General features: G+C 40.9%; 1 protein-coding gene across 3 annotated transcripts in view; it reads right to left on the bottom strand.

The window, feature by feature from the left end:
- The window catches only part of LOC137383832 (alpha-1,3-mannosyl-glycoprotein 4-beta-N-acetylglucosaminyltransferase C-like), a 305,702-nt gene that overhangs the window by 121,066 nt on the left and 157,261 nt on the right, over nucleotides 1-27,375 (bottom strand). Inside the window, exon 2 of one of the 3 annotated variants that reach the window (XM_068057106.1) lies at nucleotides 10,749-10,906. The exons of the other annotated variants lie outside the window; for them this stretch is intronic. The gene's annotated coding sequence lies outside the window, so the exon portion shown is untranslated. The remainder of the gene's footprint in view (nucleotides 1-10,748; nucleotides 10,907-27,375) is intronic. 3 annotated transcript variants of the gene reach the window in all.

The following is a 27,375-nucleotide window of genomic DNA, read 5'->3' on the forward strand; positions in this document are numbered from 1 at the left end:
TCAAGGCTCAGATGTTTTGTTTGAAGTCATGGTTAAAGCATTTTGTTAAGGTTATTATCTAGTTAAAGCAAAAGGTTGTTAAACAGCAGCTAAGGATTCCACTGCTGCTCAAATCAGCAATGCTGACTGCAAGGCTGATGTATGTAGTCTTTGGTTAAAGACACATTGGTTGATCTGTGATGCACACCATGGTAAAATAACCAACTATATTAATTAATTAGGCTAACTGTCAAAAATGGCCACTTTGTTGAAGTATCAGAGAGCAGTCAGTGCTTTCAGGAAAGAAGAAAACTGGCACAATTTTTTTTTAAATTGGACAAAATAAATCATGATCAGCTCATAAAAAGTATAATAGAAAATAAAAATTATGTTTACACAGACTTGAAAACCTCTTTGACAAACTGGGTGTATTCAACAACAGCTGTTGGTACACAAAGGAGAGAATTCCAATGATTCTGCAGCTATTTATAAAATGAATTAATGATACAAACACACTCCCATCTATCAGCGATAAAATGCTTTCAGCTGCTGGGTTGAACACCATCCATTACTATTAACTCCTACAGTAATAACGCCACTTTTATATGCTAATTAAGAGATAATGAACATAAGGGTGTTGCATTATAGTCTGCTTTAGCTTCGCTGGTTTATTTCCATGTATAATGCAAGTTAATGAGTAAATAAGCATAAACCACAACATGTATGTATATTCCTTTATCTGTCTCAGTACAGTGCAATAAGCACTCATAACCAGCAGTAATTATTGAGATAATAGTGCTTTTTTCTTGTTTGCTTCATCTAATATTTGGATTTTTTCCCCCTGTAAAAGTGACTTTGATCTAAGTGTTAAGCCCAGCTGGCAACACAAATTCAATAACATTTTACCAAACAGTTAAAAGGACCTTGATTAAGGATACTATTTAATTGGTGACTGTACAACATAAGTAGCAATAACATATTTAGCAGTAAAAGGGTATTGGATATATACTTGAAGGGGAAAATATTGCAAAACTACGGGAACAAACAGGGAAGTGGAACAGGTACAATGGGCTGAATGGCACCTTTTGTGCTGTTTGATTCTGTGATATAGAAAGGTTGGGGCAATTCCACAATGCTCTTTTATTCAAACCCTCCATCGACAGAAAGGGAGTGCTTTCGACCAATATCTTTGAGCGCAGTGTCTGAGAGTGAATGGTGTGTCATAGAGTTCAAGCTACAAATATTGCGCCAGTATACTGCTAACTGTATATACTGACTCAGCACCCTGGAATACAGGAAATGCACATGAATATTTGACAAAACACTGATCAGGGTATGGGTACTTAGAGCTGTGTTAACGGTCAGGTATTGTATTCCTCAAGCTGAATGGGTTCTGTAATATCCTGGGATCCTGGTGTTAATGAATTCATCCACATGTAGTGCAGAGTGAATTGCCTAACAACAGACAAAAACACATGCTCATTGCTTCAAAGTCCAACTTCTGTCTGACTACCAAAAATTCCCCAGTAGTCCGACAGGCCTTACGGACCAGCAAGGGGAAATCTGAAATAGCAGCTTAGGAACATATACATAGGAACATAAGACTTAAGAGCAGGAGTAGGCTATTCAGCCTTTTGAGCCTGCTCCACCATTCGATAGGATCATGGTTGATCTGGTTGTGGTCTCAACTCCACTTTCCTATCTGTCCCCCATAACCCTTGTCTAACAAAAATCTATCTAACTCAGCCTTGAATAAATTCAATGACCCAGCCTCCACTGCTATCTGGGGAAGAGAATTCCACAGACTAACAACCTTTCGAGAAAAAAAATTCTCCTCATTTCCATCTTAAAAGGGAGACATCTTATTTTTAAACTATGTCCCCTGGTTCTAGTCTCTCCCACAAGAGGAACATCCTCCCAGTATCCACTCTATCAAGTCCCCTCAGGATCTTATATGTTTCAATAAGATCACCTCTCATTCTTCTAAACTCCAAGGGGTATAGGCCCAACCTGTTCAACCTTTCTTCTTAAGATAAGCCCTTCATCCCCGGAATGAGTTGAGTGAACCTTCTCTGAACTGCTACTAATGCAATTATATCCTTTTTCAAATAAGGAGACCAAAACTGTATACGGTAATCCAGATGTTGTCTCACCAAGGTCCTGTACAGTTGCAGTAAAACTTCCCTACTTTTATACTCGATCCCCCTTGCAATAAACGCCAACATTCCATTTAACTTTTTAATCACTTGCTGTACCTTTTGTGATCCATGTACCAGGACATCCAGATCCCTCTGTACCACAGAGTTGTGCAATCTCGCTCCATTTAAATAGCATACAGCTTTTCTATTCTTCCTGCCAAAGTGGACAAGTTCACATTTTCCCACATTATATTCCATCTGCCAAAGTTTTGCCCATTCACTCAATCTATCTATATCCCTTTGTAGCCTCTTTAACTCCTCTTGACAACTTACTTTCCTTCCTAGCTTGGTGTCATCGGCAAATTTAGCTACCATACGTCCTTCATTCAATTCATTGATATAACTTGTAAATAGTTGAGGCTCCAGCACTGATCCTTGTGGCACTCCACTAGTTACCGTTTGCCAACCTGAAAAAGACCCATTTATCCCGACTCTCTGCTCCCTGTTAGCTAACCAGTCCTTTATCCGTCTAATATGTTACGCCTATACCATGTACTCGTATTTGTTGTAGTATGAGTTGCTTGTCTGAGTAGCCTGAGTCCTTAGCTATCTGTGGCCAGAAAAGTGGCATTACTGGCAAAAGTAAGGAATCCCTCTTCTTTAGATGGGTCTTGGTACCTCCAGAAGCATCAGCCTCATGCACTTCCCCTTTTTCACCCCTGGAATTTGTTACAACCAAGGCAGGAGGAGTGCACTGTTTATTCAAATTCCACTTCTCCATGGGTCACAACATATATTTAACTTTTTTCCCACTTACAGATATGGTCAATCATAGACTCTATTTTTTATCCCAGAATAAAACCAGGTTTCTTTAATAAACCACTAAACTATCAGTTTATTATAAAACAAGTCTTAACCAGTAATGAAGTAAAGCATAAACACACAGTTTGAAATATTAAAGTTCCCTTTCTATCTTAGCCCTTCATATTCACACACACACATATAACCAGGAAAATAAAAGGGATTGTTGTTTAGAGCTCTGTTACAAAAAAAGACAAAAAACAAAACACTTAGGCTGAATACTTGCTCATTCTTGAAGGAAAAACAGTTGAGATATGTTATGTTCCAAAACTGGCATACAGTCTGGCCTCGGAGTCCATGTAGATAGGTCACTGGGATCTTTTAGAACAGTTCTTTTCAGGCAGCATTGAGAATTAATTTAACAGGCTTTTCTTCAAAGACAGGAGATGAGATGAGTTGACACAGTGAACTTCTCAGGGTCTTTTAGAGAGATGCTGGAAAGCTAAGCTGGGTTGTGGTCTTCTCTCCTTCCTTGGGAATTCTCTTCTCTCCCTTTTTATACAGTTAAATCCCTACTCAAAACAATTCTAAAGTGAAGCTGACAACAGGAGGTCAACCTTTTGACCTCCATCAATCTTGCCCTGTCACTTCTTTGTAAACAGTTTCTATAGGTGTCCAAAGATCTTTGTTGTTTATTGAGCTGGAAGTCAGGTGGTCTCACGGAAAGGCTTGTTTTCCTCACAAGACCTCTCAGTGCCCCTTTTAAAAAACAATTTCGAGGACTGTTTTTCAAAGTCAAGTGGCCTTTACATGATCCCCTTCGAAAACCTCTAAGTTTCACATTTTTTTAATCTTTCAAAAATGAATCCTGAAAAATATATTTAACAAAACACAGAGGCACTTTCATAACAAGTTGGGGTAGCCCAGCTGCACCTCTCTATAAAATAGCTGTCATTAGAATAAATCTAACTACCACAAAACAATATCTCATGAGGTGGTAAATGCTTGCTTTTGCCCTATTTACTCTTGATTATAATGAATGTTGCAACATAGGTTATACACAGCCTGGAGCTGTTTAAAGCATTTGGCTGTTCACTAGTGTGTTAATTGTCCCATTCAAGTTCAACTCATGCATTACAATCTATTAATGTATCACTAAGCACAGGCTAAAGAAGGGAGGGTTCTGAATTACTGTAGATCACTGGTTTGGAACAGCTCAAAATAATAATGTCAAGAAAACATGATATGTCAAATGAGAAATATTAATTATTGCTTGGAAACTTACATTGAACTTTTAATTGAAAAAATCCTACAGTTAACTTTTAAAAAAAAACTGACAACCAAGATGGCCACCGCAATTTGCATCTGAAATACCAGGAGTTTGAATTGGAGACACAAGTCTAACAGGAAGCCCAGCCATGACAATGCTTTGGCTAACTGAGTGGATTACCCAGATCACCCTCATTAGCAGGACATTCAAAGACATCTCGAGGCATTCATGAGTGGAGACGTCCCTCCAGGGAGTAAATACTGACAATACCACCTGAGAGGGGTTTTGGGTTTTAGACTTTGGAGCTCATTATAAACAAAGGGGATTGAGAGAACCATGTGACCATCTCTCCAGGCCGTGTAAAACGGGGAGTTTTGTGACACAAAAAGAGACAAGCAATAACTGAGACTGCAGCAGCAGAGAAGGCAGTGTGCCTCCCTTTCTCTCTCTTCTCTCCAGATAAAACAAGTTTGAACCCCAGCTGCAACTGTGGACCCTCCAGACATACAAATTGCTACTGACAGAGGCCAGGGGAAGAGAGCCACCTACAAATTTGCCTCCAAGAAAGCCCCTTGACCCAAGCGAGCCAACCACAAAGTGCACTTTGACCAGCCGAAGACTTCAAGAATACAATTTCAGCCAGAAGACCACCAAATCATCCAAGCTCACAGACTGTGTATTTAAGTTGCATTTATTCTGGACTTTAATCCAACCACAAAACCTACTTTCTACTTTATAATCTATTTGTGCATGTGTGATCCTCGTATGAATGTGTGTGTGAATGTGTAGCATATTTTTTATTTATTTATCAGGTGTAGCTTGTTGAATATAATAAACTCACCTCGTTCTTGTTTAAACTCAAGAAAACCTGTTCGATTGGTTCTTTCACAATCACATTAAAGGTAAAAAGTAAACAAACACTCACTGAGGTGGTAAGCATAACCACTGTTTAAAAAAGGAATAAACCCTGTTGCGGTCAAAAAAAGAGGAAGGGCAAGAGGGGCGACTGTGACTACCGCTGCCCCCTCCCCCCCCCTTCACCTGACTAACAATATTGTTACGATCCTGTTAGAGACGAGTAATGTTTAAAAAGAGAAAGCCAAATTCCCAGTTATTACTGAAAGAGTTAGGCCACAAGATTTCACGTTTTAAACAAAATCTTTACTGTACAAGTGAAACACTACAAATTGAGACATTTATATTTTAAACTTAAATATCTTACAGAACACTCCTGTTTAACTTTTACTTCCACCTACAAAAATTCCCTATATGTTACAGGATCTGGTGGTATGTTTACTCTTCCTGGGAACAATCCAAAGTTTTTTTTTATATCCAAAATATACTTTATTCATAAAAATCTGTAAAAATTACATTGCCAAACAGTTTCCAAACAGCACCAAAAAATACAAACATTGCAAGGGAGATCAGTTTCCTTCAATACTGTCATGAGTTTCTTCCCAACCCTTCCGTTTCACAATTGTCATGTCAATTACAGTTTTACATTTACAGCAATTGAGAATATTAACGATACAGTTCGAGGGGTTTCCCATGGATCCAGCCCCTCAGTCCAGCTTGGTGGGGGAACCTTACACTGTGGTCTTTCCCCATTGAGCCTTTGTTGCGGCTGCCCCAAGCTTTAGTGCGTCCCTCAGCACGTAGTCCTGGACCTTGGAATGTGCCAGTCTGCAACATTCGGCGGTGGACAACTCTTTGCGCTGGAAGACCAGCAAGTTTCGGGCAGACCAAAGGGCGTCTTTCACCGAATTGATAGTCCTCCAGCAGCAGTTGATGTTTGTCTCGGTGTGCGTCCCTGGGAACAGCCCGTAGAGCACAGACTCCTGTGTTACAGAGCTGCTTGGGATGAACCTTGACAAAAACCACTGCATCTCTTTCCACACCTGCTTTGCAAAGGCACATTCCAGGAGGAGGTGGGCGACCGTCTCTTCCCCACCACAGCCAACGCGGGGGCACTGTGCGGAGGGGGCGAGACTTCGGGTGTGCATGAAGGATCTGACGGGGAGGGCCCTTCTCACCACCAGCCAAGCTACGTCTTGGTGCTTGTTTGAAAGTTCTGGTGATGAGGCATTCCGCCAAATGACTTTGACGGTCTGCTCGGGGAACCATCCGACAGGATCCACCGTTTCCTTTTCCCGTAGGGCCTTGAGGACATTCCGTGCAGACCACTGCCTGATGGACCGGTGGTCAAAGGTGTTTTTCCGCAGAAACTGCTCCACGAAGGATAGGTGGTCCGGCGCCGCCCAACTGCATGGTGCGTTCCGCGGCAATGTGACCAGGCCCATCCTTCACAACACCGGGGACAGATAGAACCTCAGCACGTAGTGACACTTGGAGTTTGCGTACTGGGGATCGACACATAGCTTGATGCAGCCGCACACGAAGGTGGTCATCAGGATGAGGGCCACGTTGGGTACATTTTTCCCGCCCATGTCCAGAGATTTGAACATCGTGTCCCTCCGGACCCGGTCCATTTTAGATCCCCAGACGAAGCGGAAAATGGCTCGGGTGACTGCCACGGCGCAGGAGTGGGGTATGGGCCAGACGTGCGCCACGTAAAGCAACAACGTGAGCGCCTCGCACCTGATGACCAGGTTCTTACCCACAATGGAGAGAGATCGCTGCCCCCACATGCCCAACTTTTGTCGTACCTTGGCTACTCGCTCCTCCCATGTTTTGGTGCACGCCCCGGCACTTCCGAACCATATCCCCAGCACCTTCAGGTAATCTGACCTGACGGTGAAGGGGACAAAGGATCGGTCAGCCCAGTTCCCAAAGAACATGGCCTCGCTCTTGCCGTGGTTAACTTTGGCTCCCGAGGCCAGTTCGAACTGGTCGCAGATGCTCATCAGTCTGCGCACGGACAGCGGATCCGAGCAGAAGACGGCGACGTCATCCATGTACAGGGAGGTTTTGACCTGAGTGCCTCCGCTGCCTGGGATTGTCACCCCTCTTATGCTCGCATCCTTCCTAATAGACTCAGCAAAGGGTTCAATACAGCAAACAAACAAGACCGGGGACAGAGGACAGCCCTGTCTGACTCCAGATTTGATCGGGAAACTTTCAGATTCCCACCCGTTGATTGACACTGCGCTACTGATGTTTGTGTAGAGCAGTTGGATCCAATTGCAGATTCCCTCCCCAAACCCCATTTTGGAAAGCACGTCCATCATGTAGGTGTGCGATATCCTGTCAAAAGCCTTCTCCTGGTCCAGACTGATGAGGCAGGTGTCCACCCTCCTGTCCCGTACGTAGGCGATCGTATCCCTGAGTAGCGCGAGACTATCAGAGATCTTCCTGCCGGGTACAATCCAAAGTGTACCACAGCTCTTGGAAATTCACTTTGATTTCCTTAATTTCTTAGCTGTCTTCCGAGGTTTGAGGTTTCCTGTGGATTCTCCCTTTACCTTCAGCGCGGCAAATCCTCCAGTTTACCTCATAACCTCATGAATCTGGCTTTCCCAGCTTGAGTACGGACCTACTTCAAAACAGAAACATCCCTGGTTCCTAATGGCCTCTTTTCTCCCAAAAGCCATCTCGCAAGCAAAATCTATTTCGATAGCAATGTAGTGCATAAGGGATGTCCCAGATAGCAATTTAAACTAATTATTTCCAACTCCAAATCTTCTCTTTGATTCCTGATATCCACATGAATAATTTATATTGCTAACAATGACAGACAGGCTCTCCTAGATTTATTGATTCCAACAGCCCAACTGAACAAGGCCACCCATGGTGTTATGGCTCTCACCTCTCTAACTCTGTCTCTGTAAGCATTCATGGAGAGATTTTTGAACTTTAAATCTTCTCTTTGTTCTGGGAAATCATGTGAATAATTTAAACCCTTGATGACGGCAGCCTCAGACACAACATCTCCATCAACAAGTTAAAAAGGGTTCCCATTGTATCGGGCCTTTACAATTCCCAATATGGCCTTACTATATAAACACGGTGATTTGTAATCACCCTAGGTTTGTTTGCCAGGTTTTCAAACCAGGTGTTTTCATTTGTCTTGCATTTAAAAAAATCAATTCCCAAATCAAAAGTTACCTGGAGAAAATTAATACAAACCATGGACGTGATCATAACTATATATATATATATATATATATATATAAACAAGACAGCTTGATTTTTATAATGGTTCAGTAAGAAAGAAAATGAAGAGGAAAGAAATTGCTACATGGACAAAATTTGCTCAAATCAGACTTGTGATTAAGTGGAATGCCATATAGTATCTGCCTGACAAGATTTATAGCAGCAAAAGCTCTTCTCATAAAACATAGCAATGGAAAGCAGAAGTAAATCAAATGTAAACTACTAAATAATTATGTTCCAAAACCTAACTACAAATGAATGCTTTTAATTGGGTTGTAGTGAAAAATAAATCACCCTATTTATTAGTCTCGGTGACGACAAGTGTAATTACACTTTTGGGATCTGCTGACATCAATTACATATGATTTGTGTTCAGTTTCAATGTGAGGTTGGGAATCAGGGGATACATACATACGAACATATGAATTATGAGCTGGAATAGGCCCCTCAAGCCTGCTCCGCCATTTGATGAGATCATGGCTGATCTGATTGTGGCCTCAACTCCACTTTCCTCTCTACCCTCTATACCCTTTGACTCCCTTATCAATCAAGAATCTATCTAACTCAGCCTTAAAAATGTTAAATGACCCTGCTTCCACTGCTCTCTGGGGAACAGAATTCCACAAATAATGACCCTCTGAGAGAAAAACATTTCTCCTCATCTCTGACTTAAAAGGGAGACCCCCTTATTTTTAAACTGTGTCCCCTGGTTCTAGTCTCTCTCATAAGGGGAAACATCCTTTGCGCATACAGCCTGTCAAGTCCCCTAAAGATCTTATATGTTTCAATAAGATCACCTCTTATTCTTCTAAATTCCAATGGATACAGATCCAAACTGTCCAACCTTGCCTCATAGATAACCCCTTCATCCCAGGTATCAGTCGAGCGAACCTTCTCTGAACTGCTTATAATGTGATTATATCCTTTCTTAAGTAAGGAGACCAAAATTATACACAGTACTCCAGATGTGGTCTCACCAATGCCCTGTAAACTGTAGCAAAATGTCCTTATTTTTGTATTCCATGTACCAGGACACCCAGATCCCTTTGTACCGCAGAGTTCTGCAATCTCTCTCATTTAAATAATATACAGCTTTTCTATTCTTCCTACCAAAGTGGACAAGTTCACATTTTCCCACATTATACTCCATCTGCCAAAGTTTTGCCCACTCATTTAACCTATCTATAATCTCTTTGTAGACTCTATGTCCTCCTCACAATTTACTCTCCTACCTATCTTTGTCTCATCAGCAAACTTAGCTACCATACATTCAGTCCCTTCATCCAAGTTATTGATATAAATTGTAAATAGTTGAGGCCCCAGCATTGATCCTGGTGGCACTCCACTCGTTACAGCTTGCCAACCAGAAAATGACCCATTTATCCTGAGTCTCTGCTCCCTGTTAGCTAACCAATCCTCTATCCATGCTAATATCTTACCTGCTACAGCATGAGCTCTTTATTTTGTGTAGTAACCTTTGATGTTGCACCTTATCAAATGCCTTTTGGAAATCCAAGTACACCACATTTGCAGGCTCCCCTTTATCCACGTTAGTTGTTACTTCCTCAAACAGCTCTAATAAATTGGTCACACATGATTTCCCTTTCACAAAACCATGTTGACTCTGCCTGATTGCATTAAGATTTTCTAAGTGCCTGACTATAACATCCTTAATAACAGATTCTAGCATTTTCCTTGTGACAGATATTAGGCTAACTGGCCTTTAGTTCCCTGCTTTCTGTCTCCCTCCTTTCTTGAAGAGAGGAGTTACATTTGCTATTTTCTAATCTGATGGGATCTTTCCAACATCTAGTGAATTTTGGAAAATTATAACCAATGCATCTACTCTCTCCGCAACCACTTCTTTTAAGACCCTAGGCACATACCACCGATGCAACAAGCTAATCTCGTTCAGTAAGTCCACAAGGGCACTGGTAGCACCCATTTAGGGTTATCCTCAAAAGGCCCTATAACTCAAACCTCAATCCAGTTGCCGAGCATATGATCCTAGATTTAAGCTGCTACCTCTCTGCAACAGAGATCTGTCAAGCTCCCTTTTAAAAGAACCTACTTACCAGCATTAACAGCACTGGGTGTCAGGTTATTTTACAATCCAATGCAAGAAGTATTCCCTTTCATTCCTTGAGTAGTGCTCATTTATAAATTGCTGTGGTATGTTCTCGATTCAGTGGAAAGAATTCATCACTTTCCAGCTCATTATATGAAATAGGAACCATATTTCATCTCCTTACTTTAGTACTAACACCTAACCTGTAAGAAGTTAATGGGGAAGGAAAGACAAGCAAAGGGAAAATCTAGGAGATGTACTTGTTCAAGAAGAAGAAAACATACTTTTAAAAACTGTTATGCAAGTATTAAGAAATATTTAAAAGTTTATAACAGTTTTAAAAAGTGTCATAAGTATTTAAAATCATAATAAAACTCACTGGCTATTCAGGGGCGTGTCTTCAGATCGTGACGTTACTAGGGGGCGGTGGCTTCGCTGGCAATGCAGCACTCTGGAAGAGGTCGCTGTTTTTCCCCCATGAAGACGGAAGTTCTCGCTGCAGCGAATGAGTCAGGTACCAGTGCCCGTGTGAATTTACTGGACATTGAGATAAGTTTGTCGCGTTAGTGGTATGTGCCTTATCCCCTGAGCCCCACCCTCACATTGAAACTGAAAACAAATCATATGTAATTGATGTCAGCAGATCCCAAAAGTGTAGTTACACTTGTCGTCACAAAGACGAACGCCGCCGCTTTGTGCATTTACTCAGCAAATGAAGTCGATTTAAACTGCACGCCAAGGCAAATAGTGTAATTATTCAGCAGTCTATTTAAACAGTGTATAATAGCATGCAGTGTATTTACTCAGTGAGCATAGTCTATTTAAAAAATAGTCTTTATGAACTACAGCAAACAAACTTCATGTGCAAAACTACAGCAAAGTCTCCCGTTATTTTTTATGCATTCATGGGCTGTGGGCATCGCTGGCTAGGCCAGCATTTATTGCCTATCCCTAATTGCCCATGAGAAGGTGGTGGTGAGCTGCCTTCTTGAACTGCTGCAGTCGATGTGGGGTAGGCACACCACAGTGCTGTTCGAAAGGGAGTTCCAGGATTTTGAACCAGTGACAGTAAAGGAACGGTGATATAGTTCCAAGTCAGGATGGTGTGTGGCCTGGAGGGGAACTTGCAGGTGGTGGTGTTTCTATGCATTTGCTGCCCTTGTCCTTCTAGGTGGTAGAGGTCGCGGGTTTGAAAGGTGCTGTCTAAGGAGCCTTGGTGCATTGCTGCAGTGCATCTTGTAGATGGTACACACTGCTGCCACTGTGCGTCGGTGGTGGAGGCAGTAAATGTTGAAGATGGTGGATGGGGTGCCACTCAAGCGGGCTGCTTTGTCCTGGATGGTGTTGAGCTTTTTGAGTGTTGTTGGAGCTGCATCCATCCAGGCAAGTGGAGAGTATTCCATCACACTCCTGACTTGACAAAGCAAGATTATTTCTTCAGCAAAATGCAGTGAGTGGAGGATAGTTACACAATACAAATTATGTGACTAAAATTAATCCCAGTCACTTACAGCAGTGCTGTCTCCAGGTATGTTTGACAGGGGAATTACCCAACTATCTCCATTCTTGCCAGCCTAGTGGCGTCACTACATGCAGCCACTTGTGGAACAACCTGAGGACTGCTCTGAAAACACTGAATCCCAGGAAACCATATTACCAACCAGAGAAATGGTTCTCGGGTTGTACTGAGTTGCATCCCCGACTATTTCCTCTGAAGTTGCTCTGGGAATGGTCTCTGGTGGTGTTTATCATGCTAGCAGCACAGCAGGGAGAGTGAACCCCCACCTGAGCTTCTCCATGCAGGCAACAGGACTGACATTTTTACTACAATATCTGAAATTTCTGGTGAACACATCATGCCCCCACATAGAAAAGGGGAATACTTTGAATCAAAAGAACTCTGTAGACTATGCCTGCTCTTCAATGCGTTTTGCACCAAAATGCATTCTTCTTCTTTGGCCTCCTTATCTTGAGAGACAATGGGTAAGCGCCTGGAGGTGGTCAGTGGTTTGTGGAGCAGCACCTGGAGTGGCTATAAAGGCCAATTCTAGAGTGACAGGCTCTTCCACAGGTACTGCAGAAAAATGTGTTTGTTAGGGCTGTTACACAGTTGGCTTTCCCCTTGCGCTTCTGTCTTTTTTCCTGCCAACTGCTAAGTCTTTTCGACTCGCCACACTTTAGCCCCGCCTTTATGGTTGCCCGCCAGCTCTGGCAAACGCTGGCAACTGACTCCCACGACTTGTGATCAATGTCACAGGACTTCATGTCGCATTTGCAGACGTCCTTAAAGCGGAGACATGGACGGCCGGTGGGTCTGATACCAGTGGCGAGCTCGCTGTACAATGTGTCTTTGGGGATCCTGCCATCTTCCATGCGGCTCACATGGCCAAGCCATCTCAAGCGCCGCTGACTCAGTAGTGTGTATAAGCTGGGGATGTTGGCCGTCTCGAGGACTTCTGTGTTGGAGATACGGTCCTGCCACCTGATGCCAAGTATTCTCTGGAGGCAGCGAAGATGGAACGAATTGAGACGTCACTCTTGGCTGACATACGTTGTCCAGGCCTCGCTGCCATAGAGCAAGGTACTGTACACAGGCTTGATACACTCGGACTTTTGTGTTCCGTGTCAGTGCACCATTTTCCCACACTCTCTTGGCCAGTCTGGACATAGCAGTGGAAGCCTTTCCCATGCGCTTGTTGATTTCTGCATCTAGGGACAGGTTACTGGTGATAGTTGAGCCTAGGTAGGTGAACTCTTGAACCACTTCCAGAGCGTGGTCGCCAATATTGATGGATGGAGCATTTCTGATGTCCTGTCCCATGATGTTCGTTTTCTTGAGGCTGATGTTTAGGCCAAATTCGTTGCAGGCAGCCGCAAACCTGTCGATGAGACTCTGCAGACACTCTTCAGTGTGAGATGTTAATGCAGAATCGTCAGCAAAGAGGAGTTCCCTGATGAGGACTTTCCGTACTTTGGACTTCGCTCTTAGACGGGCAAGGTTGAACAACCTGCCCCCTGCCCCATTATCTTGCATGTATCCATATTGCACATAATTTACTAATTGGCTACCTACTGAGCAGCTCCAAATCCCTAGAATATAAGCTTCCATTATGCATTTTGCCAACCTACACAATTTTATGTTATCAAATTTAGAAATGCCACTTATTATCTTTTCATCTAGATCATTAGTGAAAACAGCAAAAAGTAAAGGATCAAGGACAGTTCCCTGTGGAACTCCACAAATCACCATTCCATATCTCACACTATTGTTTTGCTATTGTCTAGCTAACATTTCATCTCATAAATTCTTTCTGCCCAACTCTGATTCTTCAATTGTGCTAAAAGTCTCTGAAAATGCATTGTATCTCACATGTCTTTTGAAAGTCAAATGGATATCCACTGCATTGCCTTCTTCACTATTTTGTTCTATGTAATGAGCAGTGATTTGGTGCACGTGAACTGGAATTCTGCATAGTGAGAAGCAATTGGAATTGTTTTAGTATTTTGGGAGTTAATTCAATTGGAGTGATTTGCTCCATGTCAATTGTACAGGAAGGGGATGAAAAGAGAGCATGCTACAATTCAGTGGGAGTGATTGGGAAGGGAGCTGTCTATAATGGGTAGTGATTTAGTCCATGTAAATGTTACAGTAACAGGATTGAAGAGGAATCAATTTTAGATTTACACTTGCATCTGAATCGTACATAAGCACTGTGGCCATTTATATATAGCTTATTGTACTTATTTTGCAATTAGCACATCCCAACAAACAGCTTTTCTTTGCAGCACATGTTGCTTTCACCATCATGAAACAGTAGGACTGCAGATGACATGTGTTGGGACTATCAAGTGTGTTAACATCTAGGGAGAATATGCTATACACACGTGACAGGTGCTTGCACATTCAAGATTACAAAGATACTTTTCTGTTTCAACTGTGCTGGAGGGTAGAGTTAATTAGAATTTTCTGTCTGTCAGATGTTCTGTTACTTAAACGACATTTGTTCTTTCTTAAAAATGTCTTTATTCAATCTGCTGTGCTTTAGTTTAAAATGAGCACCGTTCTATTCACTAATAGCTGCCTGATCGCTACATTAACTTAGTGAACACTGATGTTGGCTAGCCGAGGATGAACATCTCCAAAGGACGCCTGTCACAGATACTCAACATTAACATACAGCAATTTGTATCCAAGATATCTTAAGTCCCAAGGTCCCTTTATATCCTATTAAGCCATGAAGCTTGAAATACATTTAGTAGGTACTGGACCACTCCCCATCAGTTTTAGGTCTGGTGAATGAGTTTCTTATACTTTTTATTTTTGAAGATGATCTTGAAGGAATAAAATGACATCAGGTCAAATTGGCAATATTTGAATACTTTCGAATTGTCTTCCTCCACCTCCTCTTTCCAGATAGATATAAAATGGAAGCCATTTTGGCCATGAAAACTGGCATGGAATTTCTTCAATGATTGTGATTCTAGAAAGTTTTAAAGATGGAGTGCAATTATTACAATACCTAACATGGGTAATATGGCTGCTTTCATACTGAATTAGCATTCCCATCTCCCCCCTCGGGCTTTGATTCCATCTTAAGTTCTGTAATTACTCTTATTCCACTGTGATAATTTCTCCTTTCTTGGTCTAATTAACAATTTGAAGTTCTAATTTTTTTTTCTCTGAATAGCAGTGAGGTGGGTAACCTAATGTGACAGCAGCCATACGTCCATGCCAACTATGGTAGAAATTGTGTTCCAAGTCTCATCTTAAATACTTGGATTATTACAGATTATTTTATGGCTGTTGTGACGGCAGAAACCTTGAACACCAACATTAAATTTGAAAGAGTAAACGTACACCAAGAGTACAACTGGAACCTTCAAATCCTTATTCTACTGAATAAGTAGGAACCATAACACAATTTCTATAACAAGAGTTTAAGAGTTGAGATGTAACAGCAGAACTATTTTCCATCTGTGGAAATTACATTAATACAGCCATGGATTTTCTGAAAATGCCCTTTCTGAACATATTTTGTATTGAATTGACAGGCTGTCTACTAAATAAAATAATTGCTGCACTGATATAAAGCACAAGGAAATATCTGGAAACAGATTTGTTCAAACCCATTGTAGATTGCACTATTGATTTTAAAATTACAATAAAACACCATTAATCTGAATCCATTGATACCAAACACAGTTCAGACTAATAAATTTACTCCATACTCTTTGTATTGTGTGTTATTCTTTACCAATGTAAATTACTTACACAGACACTATACAGTATACTGCTCATTTAAGCCACTTGTGCCAATAGGAACCAACCCCCCGCCAATCTTATTTCAAGTATAGTAAGTTCCCTCCCCTGTCAGATTGCCAATTCATGCTGCCAACTGGCATTTGGATTAAGAACATGAGGTTCATCTGGAGAAAAAGCCATTTGGGGCCTCAAGCCTGCTTTATTCCAAGTTCTTGTAGAATTATTCTGTTATTTGATTCTTCTGATTTAAGCGACATCAGGTTTCTTCCCCGACTTCTTCCCATCCCTCAGAAGAAAATACCCCAGAATTCCTTTGAATTTGTGCAACTTTCACTCAATCTGTTGGGGAGGGGATCATGAGGAATATTGGGTAGGACCCAGATCTGCTGAGTCTCTGTCCCTTTTTGCAACTTCCAAAAGATATTCAGGGCAAGAAGGGGGCTTTCTTCAACCTGCATCCCTCCACCTTCCACAGTGACAACACTGGAGAAGGTGGGAGGAAGGGGGCTAACATCTGGTACAAGCAACTTGGACTAACACAAAGTGCATCTTTTGTTTTAAACTGGTCAGATTTTTGCTCAGGGTTTGGCGGGAAGGGAAACCCCTTCCTCCACCAACTATGTAGGAAAGCCAGTGTTTCTGTGACAATGGGGTAGATGGGTGCTGGAGATGAGCCCATAGCAGCACTTGTTTGTGACCTGCCCCATGTTAATGAGGTGCCCTCCCACTTCCCAAACAAACTCCAGGGGTCAGAGCTTGAGGGCAAAGCTGGGATCTCAACCCATGGAATTTTGAGGCCAAGGAGTTTACTGCATACCATATCTAGGTGAATTTTTTTCATTTTCTCCCCAGTATACTCACTGTACTGAATAATAGGAATGGATTGAGGGTTTGGATGAAATGATCCAACTGGACAGATCTGATCTGCAGGCCTTGAATTGTGCAGTGATGCACTAGAGTATAACCACTGTAAATCTATACTTGTTCGGAACATTCAGTGACTAGAATTATATTTTTAAATCATTGCAGTATTGTGGTGATTGGAAGTCAAACTGCTGAGAGTGTCCCATTAAAACCTAGCATGCTGGTGGGTAATATAGTACAGTCTAACAGTGCAGAGCTCCATAATTGTCTATGTTTTATCATTATTATTAAGGAGGCTACTTGCGCAAAAGAAAATCTTCCCAGTCTGTTTGCTGTAGAGATTTTCACAGCAGAGATGGGATCAGCGCAACAAGGCATGCATTTGAATGCACCAACCTATGCTGCTCACCATGGTTTTTGGCTCCAAGGCCAGCAGAGACCTAGGGACCAACTGGAAGTGAGAAATACAGAGACCAAGCATTCCTGAAATTAATCTATCCTGCAAATATGTGGCAGTCTTTATAACTGACGATGCCAGCAAGAATGTATGTGTTTTTTCAACTTTCTTTCTCATTATGCTTATAAGTATGGGTATAATTATTTTGTAACAACTCTTGGTTGTATGGTTTTTACAATTCTAAATGTATAATCGGAAATAGGAAAGATTATAACCATCCCTTACCCCCTGCACATTGCCCCCCCCTACCCCCCCCCCCCCACTCACCCCCGACATAAAATGGTTTTCTGCTGCACCACAGAGCAACTAATTGGATATAATCATTGTAAGGTCATAAAAAATGAGCAAGAAAGTACTCCCAACTGAAACCATACTATTCAGAGGGACTGCAGGACTGACAGAAGAATGAGGAGGCAACAGCATCCCATAGCCTATTCAAGCATAAAATAATGTTCAGCCAAGTAATCCTCCATCTTCTTCCTATTTCACAATCTCAGGTTTCAGTCAGCAAAAAAACTAGTGATGTCAGAAAGTGTAGCTCAATTTTGTAGCCTGCTGGTATCAGGTGATCTAAAATGAACTGAATACATAAACATCCAATTCCTCCATATATATGGATTTTTTTTTATTGACAAGCAAGTGTGCAGAACTCTGCTAAAAAGCCTGTGCTGTAATTCTGTTAAAAGCAAGCCATGGATTAACATTTGGAGGCCGAGGCTGGGTGATGAAACAGGTTTGCACACTCTCCATTTGTCTTTGGGCCATGGGTTCAAACAAAATCTCCTCTTTCTGCACGTAGGAGGGATCCTACATAAATTAATTTGGGAAGCACACCATGTTGGATGACAGAATTTAGAATAAAACTAGGCACAACTCAGTTCAAAATTGTCAATCTCACTCAAAGAGGCTATGAGGACGGCTCGTGTGGGGAATGGAAATGTCATACCAGAGCAGTACAGTTGGGATGGATGCACTCATGGTTTGGCTGTGTGGCAGATCTTTTTTCATGCATCAGATCCATCTGACTGAGGACTATTTGATGCTGACACTTTACCATTTGTGTAGAATTTCACGACTTTGACAAGTGGAGGAAAATAAACTACTTTTGAATATCGTACGGCTTTGGACTGTATCTATTTAAAGAGTCTAGAAAGTTTTAAAAGTGATACTTTTGAAAGACAGCGATCATAAAATTAGAATCTTTACATCTTGAACTTAGATGAAATGTCGGGGAGTAAGTGTTAAATGTTGGAGTCCGCCAGTTATAGATCCACGTGTGGGTCTTCCGTTTCCCCAACAGTTTTCTCCTGATCCACACAGACAACTGCCCATTCAATCACTACACCACTGCTCTCGGGAACTGTTTCCTTAAATCTCTCACTGTTTTCAGAAGCCTTTTAAAAAAAAACGTTTCTTCTACCCTGTTTTCAGCCCTCCCTCAAACTTTTTTTTCCCTTTCCCATGGCACTATTTGAAGAAGAGTAGGGGTGCTCTCCCTCAATCAATACCTCCAGAAATAGATTATCTGGTTATTTATCTCATTGCTCTTTTGGACCTTGCTCTGCACAAATTGGCTGCCATATTTACCTACATAGTGTAAGATATGGGACCTTTAATAAATGATACTTCTCAGAGTTAGGCATAATATTGTGATTGCCTGGAAGGAAGCTGTTCTCTCTCTCTCTCTCTCTTAGGAAATATTCTATAACAGGCTGCCAGAACAGTGTAGGCCTGCTTTCTCTGCCAAGGACATGAATCTAGCATAGGTTTTGGTACAGACATTCCTAAGCCTAATGTCCTAGCAAGTGTTATGACCAGGTGAGAAAGGTGTCTAGGGGTCCCTCTCAGCCTTCATCTGGTCTTACCGTAACAGGGTTTAATTTTAAACACACTGTTTTTAGCTCCCCCTTGGTGAATCCTTGTTCACTGCTTTCCAATTATAAGGCAAAGAAACCAGCACAAACAGGCTTTCTTGGGTTTAAAGAAAAGAAGTTGAAATTTATTAAACTTGAACTTAAACTCTAATCCGGTTAATGCCTACGGATACACGACATACCCACCTTCTCAGGCAGCGTATTCCAGACCTTAATCACTCACTGCGTGAAAAAGTTTTTCCTCATGTCACTTTTGCTTCTCTTACCAAATACTTTTAATCTGTGCCCTCTCGTTCTCGATCTTTTCACAAGTGGGAACAGTTTCTATCTACTCTATCCAGACCCCTCATGATTTTAAATACCTCTATCAAATCACCTCTCAGCTTTCTCTTCTCTAAGGAAAACAGTCCTAACTGCTCCAATGTGTCTTCATAACTGAAGTTCCTCATCCCTGGAACCATTCTCGTGAATCTTTTCTGTACTCTTTCCAATGCCCTCGCGTCTTTCCTCAAGTGCAGCGGCCAGAATTGGACGCAATACTCCAGCTGAGGCCAAACTAGTGTCTTATACAAGTTCAACATAACTTCCAAATGAGATTTATGCAACTGTGCCAATTATTGAAATGAGAAGTCATTTTTCTTCTGCTATATTTCAGTGATTCATTTTTAAACCAGTTTTCCCGGGATGTAGGGGCTGCTGGCAAGGCTACATTTATTGTCTTGAAAAAGTGCTGGTGCGCCTTCTACTTGAACCACTGCAGTCCTTGTGGCAATGGTGCTCAAACAATAGTTTCAGGGAGGGAAGTGGAATGTTGTTGTTTTGTTGTGTTGCTTTGTTTGCTGTACATGAAGATACCCAGCAATTGGTATGAACAAAAGATAGGTTTGTTTTATGTGAGAACTTGGACTGCTACAGATATATTACAACAGATATGTTACAGAGAGCTCACAAGGCATGTCTAGTCTTGGGGATCCACATCTCACAACTGGCATGGTAATGTGCTATGTAAGAGTATTTCCCTTTGTGATGATCATGCCCACTCTCTGTACATGTTCATAAAGCAACAAAATACAACAGAAGGTGCTGTTGAAGTATCCTGCGTATTGTGGATCATGCAGTGCATCAGTGATGGAGGAGACAGATGTTGGATAGATGTTATTGTTGCAGCTGTACTGGATCAGCTCCATTCAGGGAACAGGTAGTTCTAGGAAATGACTGTTGCTAATGATCATTTTATGTTTGGATGACATTCCTTGTAAAATAAACAGGTTAATGTCTGCATTAAAAAAAGGACAAAAGAAAGTTGTATAACTGGGAAAAGCTAACAGTAATTGCTAGGCTCAAAAGTCATAATTTCTTAGCAAGAAACATGTTGAAACAAGCCAAGAGACAAATATATTATTTTGTTGACAGACTACTACAGTGTACATGATTTAACATTATAATGGTCTTCTGTCCAGCTTTGAGGGGTATATTTTCAAACTGTACTAATAGGTCAGGAAGGAAGTGTAGTGGTTATGTTACTGGACTAGTAATCCAGAGGCTTGAACAATATTACAGAGAATTTGAATTCAAGTCCCATGGTGGCGTAATAATTTCAATTTAGTTTGAAAAAAAATTGGAAATACCACTAAAAGTGTTAGATTGCCATAAAACCTCAGATGGTTCACAAATGCTGTTTTGGGAAAGAAACCTATTGTATTTACTCGGCTTGGCTTATTACACCACTCCATTCCCAAATTAACGTGGATAACTCTTAACTGCTGTCTGAAGTGACCTAGCAAGCTGCTCGGTTGTATCCAGGACAACTAGGCAATAAAGAGTGGCCTTGTCACATCCTGAGAATGAATTTTAAAAATATATAAAATTATAAAAAGTCTACTTGAATATGTTGAGAAATGCAGCATACAAAGGGTCCTATATTCCTGTATGTCAAAAATCTAATTTGGCCCCCAGAAATTAAATCACATACATGGTGTATACTACATCCACTTCTAAAATTACCATTTCATCACTGTGATGAGGTTTAACCTAAACACAAGTCTAAAAATAATGATTTATCAATAATTCTGTTGGCAGGAAAGGTTATCTAACAGCAGGATATGAATTATTTCCTTCTTCCAACTCCCTAGTCTTGTCATACTAAATTAAAGCAATCAGCATAAATAGAAAATCAGAAGTGTACACTTGAACCAATGGAGCAGAGCAGGAAACAACAGAGTCGCGGTAAACTCTGTGGTCTATTGGGATGTAGAATCTTTACTGAAATATCATATCAGAGATGAGCAAGGCCCTAACCCACAATACGGTAAAATGTCAAACCCCTTTCTATTAATCAGCAGGGAAATAGACTCAGTGTTGAAAGATTTCTATTTGTCTTTGCTGCTTTTCTATGAGTTTTTTGTGCAATCTTAAAAAAGACAGGTTGGAAATTTCATTATCAATGTTAATGAATGCATAATAAGGAGATTTACACAGATGTACATCATTTGCAGCACCACACAGGGTGCAGGAACTGATTAGCAGGTTCCCATTGAAACAGTCAGAAGTTAAAAGAAAATTAAATGTTTTAATGACAGAAACACTACCAGGTAGTTTTAAAGCAATTCCTTTTCTTTTTGTTAAGTGCCATCAGGAAGATTCGGAAGTATATGGTGTTTACTAAATGCCGTAAGGCAACTAAGAATGGTTAAAAAGCTCATTTACCTACAAAGCCTATGAGTGTTTTCTGTGGTTACCTGCCTCCCTTAGATTAAATGGATCAGCAGGAGTCCACTGCAGTACAAGATGGCCATGTCTTATCAGAAAGTATGTGTTTGATGGGGCGAATGGTCTATTACATAGAATTCACCGCACAGAAACAGGCTCTTTATCTCCACTGGTCTGTGCAACTGATCTGCTCCACAAAAGCTTCCTACCCTACTCATCAAATCCTATCAGCATATCCCTCGTGTACCTATCCTATTTGTTTCAACTACTTCCCCTGGTAGCAAGTTCCACATTCTAACCCCTCTCTGGGTAAGGGAGCATGTATTTACATAAATGCCAATCTGCAAAACTAGCAAAAGTAACCAATGGCTTCAAACCAGCTGATAATTCAAACAGCCTTGAATGTGCATGTAGTTACACCAAAAGTACAGTGGAACAAAGGCATGTCATTGCTTAAACGGCAGGTATAGTCAACATTCCATCACTTGTAAGATTGTGGCAAAAATTGAGGAGATTGCCCCTTTTTTAATGTGGAAATTGTGGGCTATTATGGGTATGGCTTGGTTCTTTCTGTTACCAAATCTGATAAATAGTTGTAAAATTGTTCAAATTGTGTCACAGTGATCTGGAGGGACTCTTCTCCCTCACGTTCCCACGCACAGGAGGGACAAGAAAGGGACCATCACATCGTTTGGTTCATTACAAATAATTGTTTTACATGCAGTAATCATCTGTAGTAAACAAGACATATTCTTATAGAATGACATGTATGACAGGACTTTTAACTTTGGTGGGGGCATAAAGCCACTGGCCATACATTGGAACAATTTTCTTTTACACTGACATCAACAGTTTCACACTCCTGTCCAAGTTGAACGTTCTGTCCATGGTAACTAAACAACTTAGGCTGAGCAATGCCCATTTGGGCAAGGGAACAAAGGGTGATCGTGCCCATGGACTATATCATTAGAGCCATCAATGAATTCTGGAATACAAAGCTCATATCTAGAGTCGTTAACACTCACATCAAAAACTGGCTATTTCATAAAACAGTACACATTAAATAGGATTTAAACACAAAAATCAATTGTGCTAGCTGTTGACATCCCACAATTGACTGTTCATTTTACTGCTTAAGTACTCATTGCTTTCTGCCAAAAACACTTCACTGTGATTAATTACACTGCTGCTATTACTTACTGAGGATCTAGGGGTGAGAATCAGCCTGTGGCATAACACTTGGACAGCAGTGGAAATTTGTGTCCACTCCAGGCATTAGAGGTGAAGGTTTCCTGTGAAAATCACACTCTGTTGACTCCAGAAGGTTGCACATGCTCTTCAGCCACCTGGTGTGCATTGCCTTCAAATTTATCCTCGTCTGTGCTGAACAGTCTTTTTTTGTTGCATGAAGCCACATGTGGTTCTTTCAAAAATAGTTCAGAACTACATTACTTTATCATTTTATACAATTATCATTCTGTACATATCCCACTCAGGGATGAACTATTTTAAAATATAAATTAAGTTTGGCCAGCTTTAGCCTGAACCATGATTAGCTGAAGCAATAGAATTCTGTAATCATAACCCACTGCAGCAGTTTAAGAGATTATGTGATGCTGTGTTATAGCAACACACAACATATTGGACAGGGATATCAAGAGATTATACATGATAGACTGCAATGTATTTAAAGTTGGATTGCCAACAAAGAGCAACATCTGTGCCTATAGTTACAATTAGCTGCAACCAGCCTAGGATAATGTAGAATCATATCCTTGTTCCAATACACATCTGGGGCCAGTAATGTGGTTATACTCACACTGTAATAGCCCTACAGGTACAGTATTTCATGCTCTCAGCATCATCTTAGCCTGTCATGCACTTGGAATGAATCAGACCACTTCCAATTGGGTTTTTCTTTAAGCCAGCTACAGTGCATCAACCCCTCCACTGGCAAGACCTGCTCAAACATTGACAGTACTTGTTAAATTTTAACCTCACCCACAAACAATAAGCTAAACACAATGCAAAAAAATTACAGACAACATGAATAATTGAATGTACCTTAATCAATCCTCAAAATGAATATCATGCTTGTAATTATTACATTCTTCCACTTTGAAGCAGTGTTTTATAAAGTACAGCAGATCTCTCATGACATTGAGCGTCACAGTGAGCAGGATATACTGCTTCATAACAAGTGTGACCAAAGGAATGTCACAGTTGGTAATGTGACATTTACAGAAAGTGCATGCTATATGCAAGACCTTTAGTACATTATAGACAGATATAATTAGGTTTCACAGGCAGATTCACAAACAGAACAAAATTTAAAGTGAAGACATTGAGTAGCAAGGCAGTTAACCTATTAATATTGATCAGTTATCTACCTGACTCAACTCAGAAATATAACGGAATATGTACTACTTGTTGGCTAGGTGTAGCTACAAAAACGCTCAAGAAGCTTAACACAATCCAGGATAAAGCAATTTGCTTGATTGATGCTTTTGCCACTGCCGCAATATCCACCCCCAGCATCACTGATGCACTGTGGTTGCAGCATGCACAATTAACAGGATCTAGTGCAGTAACTCACCAAGGTTACTTCAAAAGCTCCTCCCTCCCTCGTTCACTAAGAAGGGCAACAGCAACAATGCCAAGGGGACATCATCACCTCCAAATTACCCTCCAATTCACATACCATCCTGATCTTTTTTATATATTTATTTATTGCCAAACCTTAATTGTGCTGAGAAGGTGGTGGTGGGCCTTCTCTTTCAAATGCTGCAGTGTAATGACGAGGCTGTTGGGTATGAATTCCAGGATTTTGACCCAATGTTGTGATCCTCCGTTCTGGCAGCAGGCTGTTCCTGAAGAATCATGCAGAAGTTCCCTCCCTGAGCAAGGCAGCACTGTGTCCGCGTCCAGCCAACCCGACCCAATCCTGAATGCCGGAACCGGAAGAGAGACCCAACCCGAACCCAACACGTTGTTGGGTCTGGTCAGGTTCGGGTCAGGTAGCCATGCTTTACACTGACCTATGTTGACTCCTGGTCCATCACTTGGCTTTTAAAATTAGCACCGCAGCCTCACAGCTCCAGCGACCCGGGTTCAATTCTGGGTACTGCCTGTGCGGAGTTTGCAAGTTCTCCCTGTGACTGCGTGGGTTTTCGCCAGGTGCTCCGGTTTCCTCCCACAGCCAAAGACTTGCAGGTTGATAGGTAAATTGGCCATTATAAATTGCCCCTAGTATAGGTAGGTGGTAGGGGAATTGAGGGAAGGTGGGGATGTGGTATGAATATGGGATTAATGTAGGATAAGTATAAATGGGTGGTTGATGGTCGGCACAGACTCGGTGGGCCGAAGGGCCTGTTTCAGTGCTGTATCTCTAAGTAAAAAAAAATTCTCATCTGTGTGTTCAAATCTCTCCATGGCCTCATCCTCTTTATCTCTGTAACTTCCTACAACCCTAGAACCTCCTCCATTTCTGGCCTCTTGCACGTCCCCAATTTATTGCTGTTGGCCATGCCTTCAACTGCCTAGGCCATAAACTCTGGAATTTCTTCCTGAAACCTCTCGACGTCTGTCTCCTCCTTTGACTAAACATTTGATCACCTGTCCTAATGTTTCCTTTGGCTCAGTGTCAATTTTGTCTGATTATTCACCACATGACATCTTTGGATGTTTTATTTAGTTAAAAGTGCTATTTAAATGCAAGTTGTTATTGGTAACAGTACCAAATGGTGTTTACTGACTAATGGTTTACAGATCAATACATAAGTAAAGGTTCCCTCACCAACTAAAATTGGTTGCCCTCAGCTGGTCACATTATATTTGATACTGCTACCTGCTTGATCTCAGCTTTGCTTTGTACTGGACTGTGGTTAATAAAATCATCCACAATACCAAGAACAATTTAATGTACTTTCACACCTAATTCACAGCTGTAATGAATGAACTGCTTTCCTAAATTAGGTTTTAAATTATAATCTAGAACAAACACACCAAAAATGAAGAAAATTGGCCTTGCATCAGCCATAACCTCTGCCTTTATGAATTAGTCAAAATCTCATTAACACTAGAACTAAGAATACTGAATTGTCAGCATTTCTTAAAGGCAAATATTAGAATGCTTCCCATGCCAAGTATTATTTGAGTTGCCGTTACCTCCCTGAATATAATAAGTTGTTGCAGTCAATATCCTTACAGCTTTGGATGACATGCAGCCCTGACCATAAGCATAGCTATTAGAATATGTTACACTGAACTGAATGCAACCATAATTCAGAACAGCAGATTATAATAACACTGCCTTCAGCTGGTAAAAGTCAGTACAGCCCTGTGCTGCTGCAATACATACAAATTTCACCATTGCAGAAAAGAAATTCATGAAATTCCATGATTTTACCTGGAAAAAGAGGATAATTTATAGACAAAACTATTTTGTCTCCTATAAAACTAGAGAAAAAAATTCAATTAATTTTCAGACCTATTTGCTTTGTTTTTAGTTGTAATAAAATCAGTAAATATTCCAACTAAAGCTTTTTTTTTCACCTTTCAAAAATTGGAATTAAAGCTTGTTCTTCATAAAAAGTAAGTTTGAAATTGGGATGACTTTCCTACTATGCTCTAAATATTTCAATCCCTTGATGATTCAGTTGGTAAAAGCAAGATGTCACTGAGCCATACAGACCAGAAGGTCCGAGGTTCAACTCCTGATCAGAACTGGGATGGCTATGGGGATACTACAGTGGATCACAGGCGGGGTAAAAGAGTCAGCCAAGATTGTTGCTGCTGATTGCAGCAGGCCCGTTGGACAGCAAAGTGAAAGCAGGTCTGAACATCTAGTGTGGGTAGGATTGAGCTCTGATACCCCCCCACTACCAACACTAGTTATCTAAACTTACAAATAATGCATGGCCATTTGGTTGCAGTACAGGAGACCCTCATTGAATCCTTCTCCAGTAGCAGTCCAATGCCTTTGGGAGGAGGACGACACTGGCAGAGAAACAAAATGCTTACAAGCAAACTAAGGATTCTGCCACATGATATATCAATGGAATTTCATTTTAAAATAGTCTATAATGGATGACTTTTGTTTTGCAGAGAGCTTCAGGGTGTCTCTAGCTTGCAAAGCCTTAAACTTTTGAAGACTGAAAAAAGTGTTTACTAAAAAGCCAATGTCACAAATACCGAATGACTCATTTTTTCTAAAATTGTTAAGTTAAAAATAGATGACTGCATGGTATTCATTCCCATCAGTAACAACGTCTGTTTCAGGAGAACATAAACAATACCATAAATCAATGGGTTTACTTAATAGAACAACTGAATAACTCCATTGCTCACTATGGAAAATTTCCATTAAAAGATTACTATCGCAGAAAATTTCAACATGCGTCCAGTAATAAAAAAAAATGTTACTTTTAATTTTTTAAAAAGTGCCTGAAGATGGCTACCGTCATTTCATTATTTTTTGTTTGCATTGAATTGAATCCAATGACAGGAGTGACAGATCCATGTCTCATTATTTCGGAATCTTTGATCCTTTAACAGTCATTTTACCTTTCAGTCAATCTCTAACTCGATGGGAATACGACGAAGTGGTAACTTTCAATCATATTGCAATGCTCAAGGGGTAAACAATACAAAGCCCTTCTTTCCCACAGCGATAGCTTTTAACACTAAGCTGCAGCAGCATGACTGCACCAGACAGTACAAGTTAGTTTGTTATCTTGCTAACACATTGCTATGGGCGTGATAGCTGGCTGGAAATCTGACTTCTTTCCCCTCCTAAACTGAAGAAGTACTAATTTTATCCGAGCAATTTTGTTTTTCC

Source organism: Heterodontus francisci, chromosome 25 (genome assembly GCF_036365525.1).
Source record: "Heterodontus francisci isolate sHetFra1 chromosome 25, sHetFra1.hap1, whole genome shotgun sequence".
Taxonomy (NCBI): Eukaryota; Metazoa; Chordata; class Chondrichthyes; order Heterodontiformes; family Heterodontidae; genus Heterodontus; species Heterodontus francisci.